Source organism: Sceloporus occidentalis, unplaced genomic scaffold (assembly GCF_023333645.1).
Source record: "Sceloporus occidentalis isolate IW3139 unplaced genomic scaffold, rSceOcc1.0.p SCAF_150, whole genome shotgun sequence".
Classification (NCBI taxonomy): domain Eukaryota; kingdom Metazoa; phylum Chordata; class Lepidosauria; order Squamata; family Phrynosomatidae; genus Sceloporus; species Sceloporus occidentalis.
In genome coordinates, this window is record NW_028317130.1 from 693,182 (window position 1) to 713,601 (window position 20,420).

The 20,420-nt window shown below is 41.1% G+C and overlaps 1 protein-coding gene across 3 annotated transcripts in view; it reads right to left on the reverse strand.

Annotated features, from left to right (window-relative positions):
• The window catches only part of LOC149280651 (serine/threonine-protein phosphatase 2A 55 kDa regulatory subunit B gamma isoform-like), a 61,686-nt gene that overhangs the window by 40,782 nt on the left and 484 nt on the right, over positions 1–20,420 (reverse strand). The gene's annotated exons all lie outside the window — the stretch shown is intronic.

A 20,420-nucleotide genomic window follows, 5' to 3' on the forward strand; every position in this document is an offset into this window, starting at 1 on the left:
GGCACCTTTCTGTCCATCTGTTTTGCCTCTAAAACCTAGAGCAGATTCACTCCCTCACTACACTGGAATCACCACCTTCCCATGAGCTCTGCTGAAAAAAGGAGAAAGAAGACATGAAGAAGCTCCTCTTCCCTACCCAATGGGCCATAAGATACATTGTTTTAACTGGACCAACTGGACCTCCCAAAGAACTACACCACTGCCAAACCATGGTGGTTTGCAGGAAAAAAAGAAGCAGCTGTACCAATGGGCACAAACATATCAGTCCCTGGCACATTACCAAAAAAAGACCAAACTCCCACATCAGATAACTTAACCTCCAACATACCCAAAGACCAGAATTCAGGTTGAGGCATCCACATGTGTTCATGTCCCTTACTTGTACAGATGTGATTTTTTGGACACCATGGAGGTTGGTATTCCCCTCCTCTCTGCAGCACCAAAGCACCCCCCCCAACTTATTTAAAGACTTGAAGCCACCTCATATAGGCATCCTACTCATGCAGACACACAATGTTTACAGAAGGGCAGAGTCCTCCAGAGAACACCTGCAAACCTCACCGCATTCAATGATGTCACTAAGGCAGTGCAAGGCCACACTAGGCTACACCCTCCAAGGGGGTGACATCAACGCTAGTGATGTCGGTCAAGATACCATCACCCTCTGAGGGATGGGCACCCACTCCTCCCTCCCTCCCTCCCTCCCTCCCTCCCTCCGTGGCCAAACGTGGCCTTGCTTCAGTGTAGCAGAAATGCTAAGAACCCCTCAGAAATTCCCCCAACCAGCTGCCTCCACTGGTGAGCATGGCCCGCTGTGGCACACAAGACCCTGATTCTATTGTTTGATTCTAGCAGGAGCAGCAGAGGGAGAGTCCTGGGTGTGGCTCCAGAGCCAGCCCTATTCCACCATCCCCACTGGCAGCAGCAGCAATGGAGAGAGAGGCTTGGACTTGGCTATAAAGCTAGCCCCTTTTCCATCATCTCCACCAGCAGCAACAGCAGAGGGACAGTCCTGGGTGTGTGAGCATGCCCTGGATCATCTCTCCCCCTACCAGACGCTAGAGGATGCCTGTTAGAGAAGTTACCCTTTTTTATTACCTCTAGTTTCTCTACAAGGCAATGGGGATGTTAAATTAAAAGCCCTTCTCAGCATTATAACATCGATGTTAGTAGGGCTAATATTGTTTTCTTCTATTTCTAGATCTATGGTGGGGTTCATTGATGTAACTGATTGTGAACAGGATGGATTTAATTTAGATGGAGAACCGGGGGAGGCAAGATGCACTGACTATGGAGCACCTATACAAGTAGTGTGGGGAAATGGGAGATATGGCACTAATAGGGTGAATTGTCGTTACAGAGGAAGGAGAGATTGATGTTTATTATCTATCTGCCCTTCCATTCACCCTGTTACCCCAATAGAGCAGGCAAGCATGCCAGACCAATCACGGAATCTTACTCTCCTTTTGTGCAATGCCAGGTCAATCAAAAATGAAACTCAGGCCCGTTACAAACGGGCAAAAAGTACGTGTCGCACACGTACTAGGGTTAGAAAGGGGAGTCCTTTCCGGATGCCCCTAACCCTAGTATGCGCCAAGCACGTACAAAATGGCGGCACCCGTTCTACACAGGCGCCGCCATCTTGACGTCGTGGATGCCTAGCGTCCGCACGTCGCACGGCAGAAATGACTCTGATAATAATAATAATAATAATAATAATAATAATAATAATAATAATTTCCTCACCTCGGAGTGCCAGAAATGCCATGCATCCATTGCTTTCCCTCAGCTATGCCTGAATTCCTTACAGACAGTAGCAAAAGCATTCTGTATCAGTTTGCCAAACTGGAAAGAGAAATGTTTGTAACATTCGCATTGTAGCATTTGCATAGGAAAAAAGCCTCTTGCAAATGCCTTTTGCAAAGTACCTTGCTGCTGGAGGTGGAAATGAAAGGGAAAGGGAAAAAGGCAGCCAGCAACATTCTATCTATCTATATATCTACCTGAAGCTAAAACCATGTGCATAGTTTGTCAAAAATAATTTTTAAAAAAAATTAAAAAGAGAAAGCTCCCTGGTGGGAGAGCAGAGGCTTTCTCCATTCGGTGCCCTCCCTCTGACCTGTCCTGAACCTCCTCCTGCTCCGTTACCCCAATTGCCCTCCATGGCCCCATTCTCTGCTCCGGCTCTTCATCCTCCTGGTCCTCCTCCATCCCTGATTCTCCTGGCACCCTTTGCCTCCCTCCTTCTCCTCCTGGTCCTGCTCCCAATTGTCCTCCATGGCCCCCTGCTTTCCCCCAGCTCCTTCATCCTCCTCCTCCTCCTGATCCTCTTTTGTCTTTTTGGGGACCCTTTGGCTCCTTCCTCCTCCTCCTTCACCCCAATGAAGGGGAGGGAATGCTCATCCTCTGCCCTCCCTCTGACCTAAACCCCTCCTATGAACTTGACCCGATCATGATCGGGGGCAAGTTCATATTTGCCAAACCCAGGTTTTTTCAAAAGAGATGGCTTTTTCTCCGAGTTGAAAAGACCCGTGCTAAGGGGCATTTGCCCCAAAACGGCTGTGCATGCCTCTGATTCGATTGTGAAAGTTTCGGGGTGAATATGAACTTCATGTGGAAAATTCGGTTCCTGATTTGGGGTAAAAGGTAGTCTGAATGGCCCCTCAGTTAAGGATTCATGGATGGATGGCATTCCTTCAGAGAAGAGCTTGTCTTCTCTTCACACAGTAACACTGGTGCCCTATAACTTGTATATTTCCTCATCTAGCTAAGCTCCCCAAAGAAGCTTGCATCCACTTTTTAAACTCCCCAACACTCCATAAGTGGGGATGAATTGGGGGGGAACCCCTCCATCCATCCACCTGCCTTTTTTGCCTCACACAGAAATGGCCACTGTTACCGCTTCCTCCATATCAGTTGCCTCGTTGCCATCACTGGGAGAGTCACAAGTGGGAGAGGACTGTCCTCCTTCCCTTGCTCACTACTGCTGACATTACTATTGGGTTACTATTGGCAGAAAGTCAAGGACATATATTTCTCAAACATACCACTCTGCACTTCTATCAATGAAGCTTTCTTCAATAATGAAAAAAATGTTCTGTGAAAAATGGCCAACCTATGGGAATATTACTAAGAAAGTAGATGGACAAATGAAATGAAAAACTGAAGTTGAATTATTCAATGAAGGCTTTAGATGCAATTGGAATTTGCACAGACAATTAATGGAAAGATTCTCAATTGATCAAAACATTTTAGGTATAGAAAAAGGAGATTTGGAATTTGAAAAAATAATAAAGGAAGATGGTGTACATGAGATATCCCGTTTAAATAAAATACTACTCAAACATGATTTGGAACAAGGGGTGATAAAGAAAAGTATGATAGACTGGGCTAAAGATATGGGTCAAAATATACCACTGATACAATTGGGGGAAAAATGGGAAAAGAGAATGAAGTACACTCCCAGTATTGGTTTGAGAGAAAATATGATCAAAATGCAGTATCGATGGCATTTAACACCACATGTTTTAGCGAAAATTGATAAGAAGTCTAAGAATTTGTGCTGGAAATGTGGTGCTGAAACGGGTACTGTACATACTATCACTGCTGGTGGAGATGTAAAAAAGCTAAAGAGTTTTGGTCAGAGATTTATTGTATTATGACAGAGATATTGCAGGTAAACTTGAGTAAAGATTCTATTAAGTATGATAGAACAAGAATCAATGGAAAGAAAGTATGGGAAACTGATATTTTATATGGTTTGTGCTGCAAGAGTGCTATATGCTAGTAGGTGAAAAAGTGTAGAAATTCTGTCTTTAGATCAGTGGTTGTACAAACTCTATGAGTATATGGAAATGGATAATTTGACACCGAGTTTAAGAGGAAAATCAAAAGAAGAACTTTGTAAAACATGGGAACCTTTGATCAAATACATGAAAAAAGGGGGGAAGTTATGCAATGATTGTATATGAGATGTAAAAAAGTCTTTGGGGAATATAAGAAAGAAATGATTAAAGGGGTAGAAGAGTGGTTTATATGCCACCACAGAGGAAATTTACACTTGGGGAAAAGATAAGATAAAATATAATAGACAATTTATAATCGGATATGTCATTGAGAGAAGAACTGAACTGTAAAAGGTAGCTGGTTAATGAAAATATGGTTATCAACTGGTGAGCAAGATGAAGGAAGTGTTGAAATGGAATAACTGTACGATAATATAGAAATTGATTGTGTTATTAATACTATATAAAACCAATAAAATATTTATAAACCAAAAAAACATTACTAAGGATTCTGTATGGTCTGGTACAGGAAGAGGTCCATAAGGGTGGCACCATGAGTTACTGCCCTGGGTGACATCTACCCTAGTGACACCACTGGTGCTGATGTCATGCATCCAGCTATGGGGAGGAGGTAGTCAGACCTTCTCCAATCCTGCCTACTCTCATTGAAACACAGAATACCTCAAGAAAAAGGACTTTCATGTTTCCTCAGGGGGTGGCATATGGGTCAGCAGATATGTAGAGCCTTATGCTATGCTGGGGGATGTTGAACTGAGGCCTCTGTAAATTATTAATCCTATCTTGTGCTGCCAACTTTTTGCAGTGTATGACAAATGTCTATAGATAATACAATACCAATTTCTGAATAACATATGTTCACTTTTGGGTAAGACGAGACTGGTCTAGATATTCCTGGCCCTCACCAGCATAGTCAATGGTGAAGAGTGCTTTGAGTTACATCTGAAGGGCTGCATGTTTCCCACCCCTGTTAAAATGATAAATATTCATACACTTCCAGATATTCTCTCCAAATCTTTAGCTGCAGGAATATCCATGTCTACAGAACATTCCCTTCTTTTGCAATGCTAATTTTAAGCATTTTCTGTACCCACACACTTGCGTCATGAGATTTTTTTTCCTAACTCCAAGCACTTGACTGACAGTAGAACTCTTCCTTATCAGTTCCACTGAATATAACCTAGAGTAACTGTATCAAACAGATTATCCACTATGTGAATCATTTAAAATATTGTTCAGTAATATCATGCCTAAAATAGAATACCAGACCAATTCCATACTGTATATATCTTTGTTGCTTTTGACATCTTTTTTCTCTAGTAGCATACAGTGGTATCTGTCCTCATTTTAACAAATCTTCCCAAAGCCCCCAACACTCACTGTTTTACATTTAATTGGATCAGTTTCAGATGAAAATCCAAAGACCATGGGGAAATTAAGCATGCACCAGTTTCTTATGGGGAGATGCTGAAAAGTTTTCTGCCTGACCCACTTACCCAAATCTGAGTGAAATTTTGTCACTGTAGCTTTAAAGAATGTTCTTTTGTACTGTAAATTTTCAGGACTGTAGCTCTAATTTCTGAATTTTTCAGATCATTGATAGAACCATTCCAATAAAAAGTGTGGAATTTTCAAGTGCTGAACTCCAAGCTATCATGAAATTCCTGTTCCTGTAGGGGGAAAAAACTCCAAAGGAAATCCATGAATATATAATGCAAACATTGAGTGAGAAGTACCTGTCATACTCAATTATAAAGACGTGGTGTGTCAACTTTCAGCATGGAGATGTTGAGACTGACGATGCAGCATGGTCTGGGAGGCCTTTAACAGTGTCAGTTCCTGAAATTAATGTGCATGTTCATGACTTGATTTTGGCAAACTGGAAAATCTCAGCTAAAACAATTGCTGAGACACTAGAAATATCCTGGGAATGCAGTGGGTTCATGAACTGTTGGCTATGCAGAAGCTGTCAGCTAATTGGGTGCCAAACTGTTTGAATGCTGACCAAAAATGAAATCAAGTAGATACCTACAAGTTGATTTTGCATCATTTTGAGCAATCTCATAATATTTTTGGGGGAATTATTCATCACTCTTAATGAGTAACATGAAACATGGTTACATTACTGTGATCTGGAGACCAAACAGCAGTCCTTGCAATTGCAGCACTCAGGTTTTCCAGCAGTAGGCAGCTGAAAAAATTCAAGATTCAAAGGCCAACAGGAAAGGTCATGGCCACAGTTTTTGGGATAAAGAACATAATTTGAACACTGTCTCTTCAGAAAGGCCAAACACTTAATGCAGAATAATACCCAAATTTGCTGTGCTGATTAAAGGAGGCATTGAATAAAAAACAGCAATAAAAGATGCAGAAAGGTGTTCTGTTTTTGCAGGACAATGCACCTGCTCAAAAGGCTGGCAAGACAATCTATTTTTTAAAGAATTTGGGGTCTGAGTTCAAAGACCATCTTACTATACTCAACAGATCTTGCTCCAACTGACTAGTTCCTGTTTCAAACCTTTAAAGGAGTTTGAAAAGAAGGCCATTTTCAAATGATTCAGAGGTGATAACAGCAGCAGAGCAGTATTTCAATGGCCAGACATCAGAAAATGTTATTTGGAAGGGTTACTAAAATGGTGAAGAGTCTGGAAACATTGCCCTATGAGAAACGACTTAGGGAACTGGGGATGTTTAGTCTGGAGAAGAGAATGTTAAGAGGTGACATGATAGCCCTGTTTAAATATTTGAAGTGATGTCATATTGAGGAGGGAGCAAACTTGTTTTCTGCTGCTCCAGAGAACAGGACCCAGAACAATAGATGCAAGCTACAGGAAAAGAGATTCCACCTCAACATTAGGAGGAACTTCCTGACAGTAAGGGCTGTTCAACAGTGGAACACACTCCCTCAGAGTGTAGTGGAGTCTCTTTTCTTAGAGGTTTTTAAATAGAGGCTGGATATTCCATGACACTGCACTACAGTCTTATAGTGTTGCTATTGCACTTTTCCTGCTCTGGCTGCCTCCTGTAACATTCTGGGGTTTGTAGTTCAGTGTGGCCTAAGAGCTCTCTGGCAGAGCATTCTAAATCATACAATCATAGAGTTGGAAGAGACCACAAGGGCCATCCAATGCAATTCCCTGCTATGCAGGGACTAAAAATCAAAACTTCCCCGACAGATGACCATCCAGCCTCTGTTTAAGAACCTCCAAACCCCTCCCTAAACTATTGTGAAAAGATATGCAGCATTTTCTCCACTTTATTGGTTCTTACTGCAAGTATGTCAGCGTTTCTATGCTCTTTCGGTCACCCACAAAACTCTTGAAAGTGTATTACCCATTCCACTGGAACCCTCAAGCATATATTGCTTTTGGCCAACTGAAACTGAGATTTACTAAGGCACAGTGCTAAGTCATGCAAATCAGCAGCTGTCATTCATTATGGAAACAGATGCTGCCCATGTAGCTTAAAACACTATATCTGCAGATCATCTATGCCGCTATGCATATTTCTCTAGGAAATTCTCATTTTCAGAACACAAGAAATGTTAGCCATAAAAACCATTTTCAAGACTTCTACAAGGGGACCCAATGTCAGATCTTGGTCCTCACTGAACATTATAACCTAGATCCCTTACAAACTGAACACAAGCTCAGTCAGCACAAGATACCTTGGGATTGTTTTCCGAATCAACTTTGAGATCACCTTTACAAAACAGGAAAGCATATACACTGTTCCAAAAACCAGAATTCCTTGAGGCAGAACAACAAGACAACTTTATATTTTGCAGCATGAACATTTTGCAGCCATCCTGGTTGATCACACACATCTGTAGGGCTGATCACGCATTTATTTTCATCAGCAAAAAATTTCATATTGCCTGGCATGGCACCATCTGCTCTCTACACGGCTGACTACAGTGATAAAGAATCGTCTCCTGTGCTTAAAGTAATCAACTCTGCTTTCAACTACAGTTGGGCCTCCACATTTGTGGTTTTGACTTTTGCAGGATATGATTATTTGCAGTTTTGATTAATATGTCCACTAGTGCAATTTTGCCAGATGTTGACCATAGAGTTATGCTACAGAACCTAGAAGTTCTTAGAGACAACACTTCTCTAAGTGTTTGTAGGTTCTCCAGCCTGATTCTATAATCACCGTCTGGCAGATGTTGACCATAGAGGTGCACTGGAGGACCTGGAGATTCTTAGAAAGACGTTCTCTTAGGTAAAAAGAATAGTGTTTTTTATTTGCGGTTTTTCCACATTCACAGGGGTCCTTCACCCCTAACCCCAGCAAATGTGGAGGTACCACTGTACCTTCAACCATATAGCTAGAGACACCACTAATAGCTGAATGGGGTAAGGTAGGGAAAATGATATGAACTGGTCCAGATCATAGATGTCAATTATGTTGTGGAATGTTTATTGATTACCTCATGCAATGGAGAGGTTATTGGCCTGACAACCATTCTTGGGATGCTGCTGTTGAATTTCATGCCTCAGCCTTGCTACAACAGTTCCATCAATATTATTCAACCAACTTAGGCTTATCAGAGAAGCATTGGGGTGGTAGTGGTTCAGCAGTGGCTTAGTCACAGAAGTGGAGGAACCAGCTGTGTCACAAAAGGGGACACCAAGCCCAAGTGTCACAGAAGAGTCTGAGATCCATAAGCCTGAGACATTCATTCTCAAGTCCCCTGAGCCCAGACCAATACTGGCAGTTCTGACATCAGCTTCAGTCCTGGGAAGGTACACTGGCCTCTAAGAAATCCATTGTTTCGACAGTATACTGGATGCATGATCTTGGAGAGAAGGAGTGCTAGTTTTCAATGCAAAGGCTCATCCACTTTCAACCTTTCACTTTGTGGGAAGGGGTGAGACCTGAGAGAGAATTCTTGATCAAGAAATATGAAATACCTCAGGTGGGTTTTAAATCTTGTTGGAGCAAATTGCACTTGGTCATTCTGTCCCCATCTGATCTGTGGACTTCTACTAAGGGCTGGAATGGAACACAGGTGAAAAAAACATCAGGGAGAAAGAGATTCATCACCCACCAAGGATTAGTTGCCCCCAAGATTCTTGGAAGGAGCTTCCCTGGGGGGGCATTTTATGGTACCCTGCTCAGTAAGCAAATTGATACATCACTCCATTTGCTTGCAGTGGGAAAAGATAGCTTGCTGGGTGGCTTGCCTTGGCCTTGTGGGGACAGTGGCACTGGTAGGTGTTCAGATGGGAGCTCCTCTTCAAATGCACTGTTTAAAGTCAGTGTAATTCATTTAGCAACTAGTCTCATCCTGACACACAGGACATGGCTTATATTTCTAATTGGTAGAATTCAAATGCATTTAACCGTTCTCATTTAGAAACTACAGAATCAGATGATATGATAAACTATATTATTAATAAGATTATTCAAGGGTCATATATTTCCATCATTTCCCCCAACAAAAATGAACAAATTATTAAGCAGCTCATTTATATTTAATTAAAATTAGAATAAAACTCATGACATGTTATGTGGACTGCTTGAATTTTATGTTATATTAACTTGGGTAGGAGATGTATGTATGAGGGAGAATGGAGTACACAGAGAATGAGAGCGAGGGGGGGGGGGAAAGAGAGATCACAATAGAGACTGATTTGTATTTTATTGGATTCATAAAGGATGGCAAATTCTTTTTTTCCTTCTATAAAATATTCAGTATTATTCTATAATATTTCACAATTGCAGACTGAATTAAAAATTCTGTCTTTCTCTAATCACTTTAGCTAAGGGGCACATTTATCAAATTAAAATGTTCCGTGTTGAAAATGATTATAATACAAGGCATACATTTTCACTTTTCATTTATGTAGAATTGGGGTGGAGAACATTGTGTGACCTAGAGCACAAATTCCAATTTAAAAAGAGTCTTAGAAGTGCATTTCAGAAATACATGGGTTTTGCTGGAAGTGACACAGATGCAATATGTTTTGCATGGGAAAGAGAAGATATGAGAAATACATCTATTGAGGTTTCCCATATTGTCTTTTGTTGACCAGACTTTGCAGATCTTTCTGATCTGCATATATACTCTTAGGGTTGTTAATATCACTTTCCCATTTCTTTCCCATCTCTACTGATTCCCTCATGCCAATGAATACTGGTGCTGGATATTTCTGAGGAAGAAATTGGCAAAACCACCTCTAAGTACTATTAACTTATGGAAACCCTAAGAAATTCTTGTAGTTGCCATAAGTCAACGGGCACATACACACATGCACCACTCCATGTGTCTTCAAATACTTCTTTCTGTATCTATTGAATGGCTACTATCATCTCCTATGGAAGAAACTAACATACTGGACTTTTATAATTCTCAAAGAATCACAGAGTTGGAAGACTTGAGGACAATGCCACTCTCCATCCCTGACCCCCGATTGATTAAACACCATTCACAAGGATTCTACAGGATCGTGCAGCGTACCTGTAGAAGAACCAGATTGTGTGACGAGACACATTCAAATAATTGCTGCACCCATCATAACTTAGAGAAGAAAAATCTTGCAGTATCTTGCACATGGAAAATCCCATCCTGTCTCTGCCATTTCCTACAAATTGATCTTGTGTAACATGACTGGGAAGGATCTTTTGCTGTCTCATTGACAAGCCAATGCTGGCAAACATAGATCAGACTGTGCTAGATAGGACAAATGTCTGACACACTAGTGTTAGAGTTAGCATGCCTGTGGTCACCAATTGCTAGTGTGCACAGACTTCATGTTTGTTTGCTTTACCATCCTCCTGTTCCTGAATCACTCAAACTTGGAACCATTTTTCTCTTCCCTGTCTTTTCTCCAGAACGTGTGTTTGATTATGAACAAGTAATCTGTAAATTAAGCTACATTTATATGTATTACAGTGAAGACAAAGCTTATTTATCTTATTTGTTGGAGCCTATGTATGTGACTGTGTGGGCATGGACCAGGATGTTGTCTACCTCATCAAGTGATTATTCTACTTGAGAGATTCAGTATTCTCACACATTTCCAAACAGGTATAAGGCCTGCTGAGATGTATATTCATATGTATATATTTGCTAATAGTGAGTAAAATGCAAGTTAGACTATACATTACATTACTTGAAGTACACTTTGGCCAAGGGAGATGGTATCCTCTTTCTTTCCAAGGAAGTATATAGTGGCAAAGTGGAGACCAAATACATCCATTCATCCTTCAAAGGAGGAGCAGTTGCAAGGCATTTGCTTCTACCATTAGCCAAGGGTCTAAGTGCTTGCTGGATAAAGTTGCCAGGTGTCCCTTACTGTAAAGGATGTCCCTTATTTGAGGGTTGGAAAGCTTGTTCCTTATAGGGTGGCTGGTGTCCCTCAGAAGGGCAGTCCCTCATTGGAGGGTTTGTTTGTTTGTTTATTGGAAAGTCTTTCCTTTTATACAGACTGAACAAGATGCCAAAAATTCCCATATTTGGGGTGGGGTGGGGTGGGGGTGAGTCCTTCATAACAACAGAAATGTATGATGTTGTTAACTGCTGTAAAATCAACTTTGACTTATGGTGATCCCATTAGTGAGAGACCTTCAGGTTATCTTATCATCATCAGGTCTTACAAATTCAGAACCATGGCTTTCTTGATTGAATCTAACCCTTTGGTAATGTGGGTCTTCCTCTTTTCTTACTGCCTTCTACCATACCAAGTTTTTTTTTCCCTAGAGAGTCATGCCTTCTCATAAGATGGCACTCTGTTTAGTCATCTTGGCTTCCATGGGGAGTTCAGACTTGATTTGTTCTAAGAGCCATTTATTTGTCTTTTTAGCAGTCCATGATATCTGTAGAACTCTTCTCCAGCATTACATTTCAAATGAGTTGCTTTTCTTCCTATCAGATTTTTTCACTGTCCAGTTTTAATAACCATCCATACAAATCAAAAACAGGATGGCATGGAGTGTATATCATGCAGTTTATGAAAGTGGACAGTATATTAATTTTACAGAGAAACACATGATTAAGTTACCTGAAATCGATACTTTCATTTAACATTCAGGCAGAACACAAACTTGTTAGTAGCTATTTCCTGTTGTCAACCCTGCATGTCATGAACTTTGGCTGCCCCTTATTGCTGTTTTGAAACCCTGGCAACGCCACTGCTGGTCTGTGCATGTTTCAGCCTATCTGTATGTAATGGCCCACATATTAGGAAGAATCTTATAACTTCCTGAATTTGGTTCCTGAATATAATTTCCTGATCTTCCTCTTCTTTCTCCGTTACTCCCACCCAGTTCCCTTTTAGCAACTATATTGGACTGTAAATTGGTGGGTAGGAACTATCATATTTTAAGCTCTGCATTATGCCTGGTACAAGTTGGACAATTTATAAGTGCCCAACAACAGTGTTTGCCTAAATATTTTGTTTTCCTGTGTCTTCAAGTCATTTCTAATGTTCAGTGATCCTAAACCTATCACAGGGTTTTCTTGGCAAGATTTAATCAGAGATTTGCCACTGCCTTCCTCTGACACTGAAAATGTGTGACTTGCCCAAGGTCACCCAGTGTGTTTCATGGACGATTTGGGAATCGAACCCTGGTCTCCAGAGTCATAGCCCAACACTCAAACCGCCACACAGACTCTCTTGACTAAATATACATTTCCTAAATAATCAGTACATTTCCAGAGCTAAATTAGATACATCTTGATAGCTGATTCCAAAGGAGTCAGAGAAACCTGTGCCCTGAATTTCTCCTCTAACTTTTAAAGAACAGATGGACACACAGAAAAAAACACAACATTTAGCTAGACAACGGACCACAAGAAAGGGAAGACTGAGCAGACATAAAAAGACCGTGTAAGAAAAAAAGTAAAAAGGAAAATATTTGTCAGCAGCTTTGTTAACTGAGGTATGCCTGTACTTGTGCAAACTTGAAGTTCTCCTCCATTGTATTTTTCAGGCACTTTCCAAACAAAATTTCACGAACTTTCCCTGCAAATACTCAGTATCTGTATTACCCCAATCCTGCAAATAATCAATACTGGTGCTTAAAATACTAATGTATGACTGTTTTGCTTGCCCATGACCCTACACTGAAAACCCATCAGGGAAACAGCTGCTTCATTCTGTCCAAACTGAAGCACTTGCAAGAAACACGTACCCACCTACCCACAGATTTCAATGGTCAATTATTTGTTATAAAATCATGGATTATGGTTTCCAGATTCCTGTTCGCTAAGAAGGGATTTCACCACCATGGAAAGTGGAGTTGTTGAAAATGGCCATTACATGAGAACTGAGAAGGAAATGTAGGCTTGCATCTCAAATTTACTCTCCAGATTTGAGTGTGGAGACATCCATTCAGTCACGCATCCTGGTTCCCCCATGAATTATATGCCTTTAAGCACCCTTAAGAGAGCCAACACAATGGTGGTTTAAGTGTTGGACTAGAACTCCAGAAGACCAAGTTTTGAGTCCTCGCTCGGCCACGGAAACTCAATGAGTGACCTTGGACAAATCACATTCTCTCACTCTAAGACAGGGGTTCCCAACCTGAGGTGTCTGAACCCCCAGGGGGTGTGTGATGCAATTTTAGGGGGTGCAACAAAGAGTGGCTTGTTTCCTTCAGTGATGAGTCACGAGCTATAACCATTTTTTTCTGAACAAACTAGAATCTAATTTATTAACTGAGTTAGAAGCTTACTTTGAATATTTTAATATGTTCACCTTCAGTATTGTCTGTGGCTCAAAAATTACAAATTAGACATCTTCATCGTCAAATGTGATATTACTTTTGTAGGGAGTGCAAATATTAATCAAACATTTTCTAGGGGTGTGGGTCACAGAAAAGGTTAGGAACCACTACTCCAAGAGAGTGGAGATGACAAGCCTCCTTTTAATAAATCTTGCCAAGGGTCATCATAGGTCAGAGTTGACTTTAGTAGGCATAAGAAAAACAAGAAGAAGACATCCTTAAGCATTTGCACCTATGTGCTTTGTTTTTCTAGTGCGTGAATTTACAAAGAACTATTATATCCATCTCATCAATATCAGGAATTATTCTAGAGTAGATCATTAAACAGAGAGTCTGTGAACATTTGGAAGGGAATACTATAATTACAAAAAAGTCAACATGGGTTTCTCAAAAACAATTCATGCCAGACTAATTTGATCTCTCTCTCTCTCTCTCTCTTCTTTTTCTTTTTCGATAAAATTTCCAGCTTGGTAGATTAAGGGAATGATGTAGACATATCATATCATGATTTCAATAAGGCTTTTGACAAAGTCCTCCATGATATTCTTGCAAACAAGCTAGTAAAATGTGGGCTAGACAATACAACTGTTCGGTGGATTAGTAATTGGTTGACCGGCCAAACCCAAAAGGTGCTCATCTTCATCTTGGAGAGGAGTGCCACAGGGTTCCGATTTACGGAGCTGGTTAAGAGGCTATATGATAACTCTGTGTAGGTATGAACAGTGAAAGCTCAGGAATCAGGCTTCATTAAATATGAGGTGCACAGGCCAACTTGGATTACTGACAAAGAGTAATACAAGCCTAGTTACTTCTATATGAAAATAAAGTGGCACTTTGGAGCCAAGTGGGATAGTGGCACAGTATATGCACAGTGGAGATAAAGCAATGCAGCAAGGGAAAGAAAGCAGTGGGAGGAGAAGCACTGAATGTATAAGAAAGACCAGTCCTGCCACCTGCTTACCTAGTTCAATAGATAGGGCACCCAAGGGAAGGGAAATGAAGAGAAAAGAGATTGCTTCTTCCTGGGTCTTAATAAGATGGTGAGATATAAGCAAGAATTTGAATGCAGTTCAGGTCAGACTGGTGTTCCCTTGCTCATGTTCTTATAGAAAGTAGTGGTTCTTGTTTCTGTCTGAGAGATAGGTCAGAGTGCTCTTTCCCTTACATCTGCAATAGGATGGGCTATAGACAGATGGATCTGTCTGTGTGTCTTCACTGGTGTGGGAGTGGATGAGAACTGCTCCATGCAACTGCTCCTTGTCTAACTGATGGAGAGGTTAGGTTGATCTTCTCCTAGGCCTGATATTGCTCCTGGGAGGCAGAATCAGTTTTGCAGCCTAGTTAGCTTTTATCTTTTTTCATCCAAGCAGCACCTGTGGCACAAAGCACATTCCACTAACAATAGCAGGTTTACCACATACAGCTTCTTGTTGACATGGTTTTCCACAACCCACTAGCGGACTGTTCAGATCTACTGCAGTATGTGGGGCTGTCATTGACGATTGAGCATAAACTTCAGTTGGTGTGAAATACAACAGCTTGATTGCTGCTTAGTGGTCCTCTAGACAGGACAATGGTGCTGAAAGGTTGCAGTGTTTCTTGTTGTAGTTCTCAGGGGGTTTCAAAATAGTCTTAACAACTTTTCTGTTGTCCCACACTATATTCAGCCAATTTCTTGCACCAGCTTAAACATTTTATTCCCTTCTTTGAGTGGGCTTCTTTTTATTTGAAGATATATGGGAACCATATGTTCCCTTCACTTCTCCAACTTTCATTTTATTTTCCAAATATAGTTTGCACTATAATAAGGGCCACTTCAGCAAACCACATTCTAATGTTTTAAAAAAAATCCTTTGGAAGCACCCAAGTGCAAATCCATGCAATTGCTATAGACACCCCTGCCCCCAAACAGAAATGAATAGATGCAAAGACCAAGAAGCTATATCACAAGAATTCGTGCTTTTCTGGACCAGCTTGGAAGAGCCTCTAGGACTGGATTGTATTGGCCCCCAGTCAGGGATGAAACTACACTGGGGTTTAATGAGGGCTTGTCTTCCTAAATAAGAATTTTGCAATCTCCTTTAGTCTGCAGATTTCTATTACTGCAGAGAGTAAGACTCTGAAAACTGTTCACATCTAGAACTCTTCTATTTGCTGTGTTTGCATTCCCTTGGTAACTTTGCCTGCCCATTTCCTTTGAGTGTCTAAGCTATATTTATAAATGCTCAAGTTAAGTTGTAAATTCTTGCAATACTAGAAATTTAGGAACTAAAGGAAAATTTCACTGGGGAGCAAATTCCTCCTATTTGGAGGGCAATGCCCACATTCCTCTCCCACAGCTAACCCCTGCCCCGAGTCCAATTTCAAGCACAGTTCAAGGCTGTGTTTTAACACTGAAAAAGGGGGAAGCAATGGCATAGCTTAGTTCCAGTAACAAGAAGTACAAACGCCAGACCCAACTACATGGCAGCAGGCAAGGGCAAGGCACCTCCCAATCCAGTGGGAGCTAGGCCAGGGATTCCCCCCCTCCAATTTCCCACTCACACAATATGTATCTATATAATTCCCAAGCCAGGCTGCCCACGCTGCTGCTTATGTCACTGATGAAAGCATCCTGGGAGTCATGCCCCCCAGGGGGAGACCGGAGGGATGGCAGCCTCCTGAAAACAGCCTGAAAGCAGCCCCCCAAAGGAGGGCTGGGCTTTTCTTAGGCAAAGGGGGACCCCAGGGTCTGTCTCTTTCCCGCCTGGGACCCCTCGCTGTCTGGCTCTTTCTTAGAGGGAGAAGGTGGCCCCCTCCCGCCCTTCTGCCAGATGGGAGTAGAAGGAGGGGAGAGGAACTGGGACCCTTTAAAAGCAGCTGGGAAAGTGGCCCGGCCTAATTGGGATGCCTGGAGGGGATGTTCCCGGAGAGCTGCCCCACATATGGCTTTCCTGCTGCAGGGAGAACGATGCCATGGAGCCCTTTGAGGAGGAAGCACCTTCTTAGTGATTCCTAGCCAAGAGGACCAGTGCCTGCCAGCACCCTCTTCCCACCCAGACCCCAGACTGCCACTTATGCCACTGATGACGCACAGATGATTGACATTCATTTTGAAGCAGTGCAAACTAGTGGGAATGACAATTATGCCAAAAGAGAAGTGATTACGAAAAGATCCACTTTCATAGTGGGAACGACAGACCTTTTGGAATCGATTTACCAACACAGAGAGAAGACAAATCCCAAATTGGTTTAAATGTAAGTGGGAATGACCCCCTAGTAAGTTTGGGTATAGCATTATTTCATAAAGCTTGTAGAGTGCACCCGTGCCATGCATGAATGCATTTTATGCAGCTTCCAGCTTACACGGAAACCCATGGGGAGAAGAAAATTGGCGCGTGTACCCATGGCGCATGTGCACTGCAGCACACTGCGCCACCACATGCACGCACCCCATTATCTCCTATGGGGCTTGAGCATAGGCGGATTTTCCCTTATGCAGGGGGGTCCGAAATGGATTCCTCGCTTAAGAAGAGGGCCCACTGTAATTAAAAAAATCAGCAGGAATCTGATTTTTCTGGAAAGCATGCATTTTAGAGTCCGATGTAACATTTTCCATGTTGGTGCCTCTGTAAGAATAATCCCCAGGCCATCCCTATGGCATGGCTGGTCCTAAGAGTCCAATTAAGTCAGCTGATCCATATTCATATTCCAGCCTATTCATCTACAAGTCCGGACATAATTAATATTTAATAATTGTAAGAAATAAGGAGGGGGAGAAAGAGAAACCAAACACTAGTGTCTAAACAAGAGAAACCAAAGGCAAGAAATCTTCTGGCATTTTTACTTCTTTTCCATATGGAACATTTCTTATGCAGGCCACAAATTTATTTCAGGAAGATTTAAATTTGTAATGTCCAAACATGCAAGCAAAGCAAACAAAAGGCTGACATTACCAATGGATACATCAGTGAGGGAACTTACCTGAGACATTTAAATTACCCCATAGTAACTGATCATACACTATTCTATTTATATGGGGTTCTGATAATGCACCAATGTGTTCAAGGAACATAGGAAGTTAGGTCACACACTAACCCATCTCCATGCCCACTAGGTCTGCTGGCCATGCCATCCACACATTTGATGTACAGGTGAAGGAGCTGTGCTAGCATACAACACGGCATATGCATACCAGTTGGACAGAATCCATACATACTCACTGGTGGTAGAATTCAAAGATACAGCCATGTTAGTCTGGAAAATCAGTATGTGAAGGGATCTTGTTTCATCTTTGTTACTAAATGAAAGAGAGAAGCTTGTAGCATGACCTTTCATAGACTTGAGTCTACTTCCTAAGATGCATGGAGTGGAGGAAGTAGATTCAAGTCTACGAAAGCTCATGCTACCAGCTCCTCTCTTTCTGTTACCAGTACTCTCAAAGGAGCTACAAGATCCCCTCACAAAGTCATTGTAGAGGATGTGCACCCTTTCCCACACGGTCAAAATGCATAGCCATTGGTGGCTGGAGGATGGCCACAATCACCCCTTCACAGTTGGAGTGTATGTGTATGCGAGCAACTCTTAAGCTGAAATGAAATAGATCCTAAAAAAGTAAAAAACTCCACACCTGCTTTGTCATGAGAAAATAAGAGGTAATTTCAGGTTGTTATAAACAGTATGTGGTGCTCTTATGTTCTGACATAGCCTTCAAGGTATTCTTGCATAAAAGTGACCAAAACTTAAAAATAAATGTAGCTCAGATGTGAGTCTCTATGAGAACATGAGTCAATGGTGTGATCAGCAATTTTTTTTAAAGGGTACGAAGAATCTCTGTTTTCTGGATATGAAACATATTTTTAATATTTAAAAAGATGATCCAGTTGGGGAAATTATTTTCTTCCTCCAGGTGATAACTGCTGAGAATACCAGTGCTACGCTGGATCTTTGCAGACTTTGCTTTTTATTTAAATACCACTGCCCAAATATGCAGGCTTACATATCTAATACAGGCACACTGCAGTTTTCATGCTGAATGTTTTTGCCACCGTTTTTTTTAAAAAAGACTTTCCCATCTCTTTTTAAATATATTGTAAATTAAATTTAATATAATGCAAAAGTTATCATGAACTTTTGTCATAAAAAGCATGCAGACAGACGACCTGAGACAGCAAAATGGAACATGTTAGCAGACCTGCCACACAGCGCATTGAACATACGCAGTCTTGTCTTATTTCAGAAACTAAGCAGGGCATGGACTGGTTTGTACTTGGATAGGAAACCACCAGGAAATGCCAGTGATCTTCCAGTAGGAAAGATTCCTACTGCCTGAAGATTTGGAGGGCTCCTGCCAGTCAGATTTGACTCTCCAAAGCTAGAGGGAGCAATTATCTGACTCAGCATGAAGCAGGCTCTTGTGTTCTTAAAGCCTTGGTAGCAATACCATAAAATGCCTATGTTTTTTCATATTGCTTTTAAAACCCCAGCTAGTATTTCCTCTACAAACTGCCCTTTTAGTACAACTAATCCTGTTTAACCTTGGACAGTTATAATAAAACACAGAGAAATTTATGAAATGTCTAAGACTGGTGTGATAGTTTAAGAAAAAGATGTTCTAGCTGGCCAGCCCCATGCACCACCATGTTCAAATTCTATAGTAACATACGACATTATCTCACAGAGGACTACATCCTTGGGAAGTTCACAGCTCTACAACACAGGCAGGCTGATGAAATAGTTATGCATGATGTTCATTTTAAAACCACACTTACATTAATATGCTAGGAAGCCAGCCACTCAGCACCACAGACTAAAAACCCCTTGCTTGCCTTAAAATATATATTTGTTCATCATAAATCTCTAATATAGGTGTTGTTTCTCAGGAGAGTACAGTGGGCCCTTGTTATCCACTGGGGTTTGGTTCCAGGACCCCCCATGAATAACAAAATCTGTGGATGCTCAGGTCCCATTAAATATAATGGAAAAAAGAAAATGGTGTCTCTAACATAAAATGGAAAGTCAATGTTTGCTATTTAGAATTTATACTTTTTAAAATATTTTCAAGCTGAGGTTACTTGAATCCATGGATAAAAAAAATCTGTGGATAAGGAGGGCTGACTGTATTTACATAATTTTGCAGGTTGAAAGACACACGATAGAGGCTTAACATGCAAGACTCTTCTTCTGCATATAGGGCAAGGTAAAGAATATATCTTCTACATACAGCACAAGGTAAAGAATATATCTTCTACATATAGTGCAAGGTAAAGAATGTACCTTCTACATATAGGGCAAGGTAAAGAATACATCTTCTACATATAGCACAAGTTAAAGAATACATCTTCTATATATAGTGCAAGGTAAATAATATATCTTCTACATATAGTGCAAGGTAAAGAATGTGTCTTCTACATATAGCTCAAGGCAAAGAATACATCTTCTACAAGGTAAAGAATGTATCTTCTACATCTTCTACATCTTCTACAAGGTAAAGAATGTATCTTCTACATATAGTGCAAGGTAAAAAATGTATCTTCTACATATAGTGCAAGGTAAAGAATGTATCTTCTACATATAATGCAAGGTAAAGAATGTATTTTCTACATATAGTGCAAGGTAAAGAAAATATCTTCTACATATAGTGCAAGGTAAAGAATATATCTTCTGCATATAGTGCAAGGTAAAGAGCACATATTTCTATAGATGTAATCCCAAAATGCAACCGCACACGTTCAGAGACCTCTCAAGTCATCTCCTAGTCCTACAGTGTCAGCAGTGCACATTCCTCTCAACAAGCCCAATTGACATCTCGTTTATGTCATTTTCTTTTACAAAAGGTGCCTGGCAAGGCAGCCAAAGGGAAAGCGCTTTGGCTTCAGAACCTGCTTTTGTGAGAGAGAATAG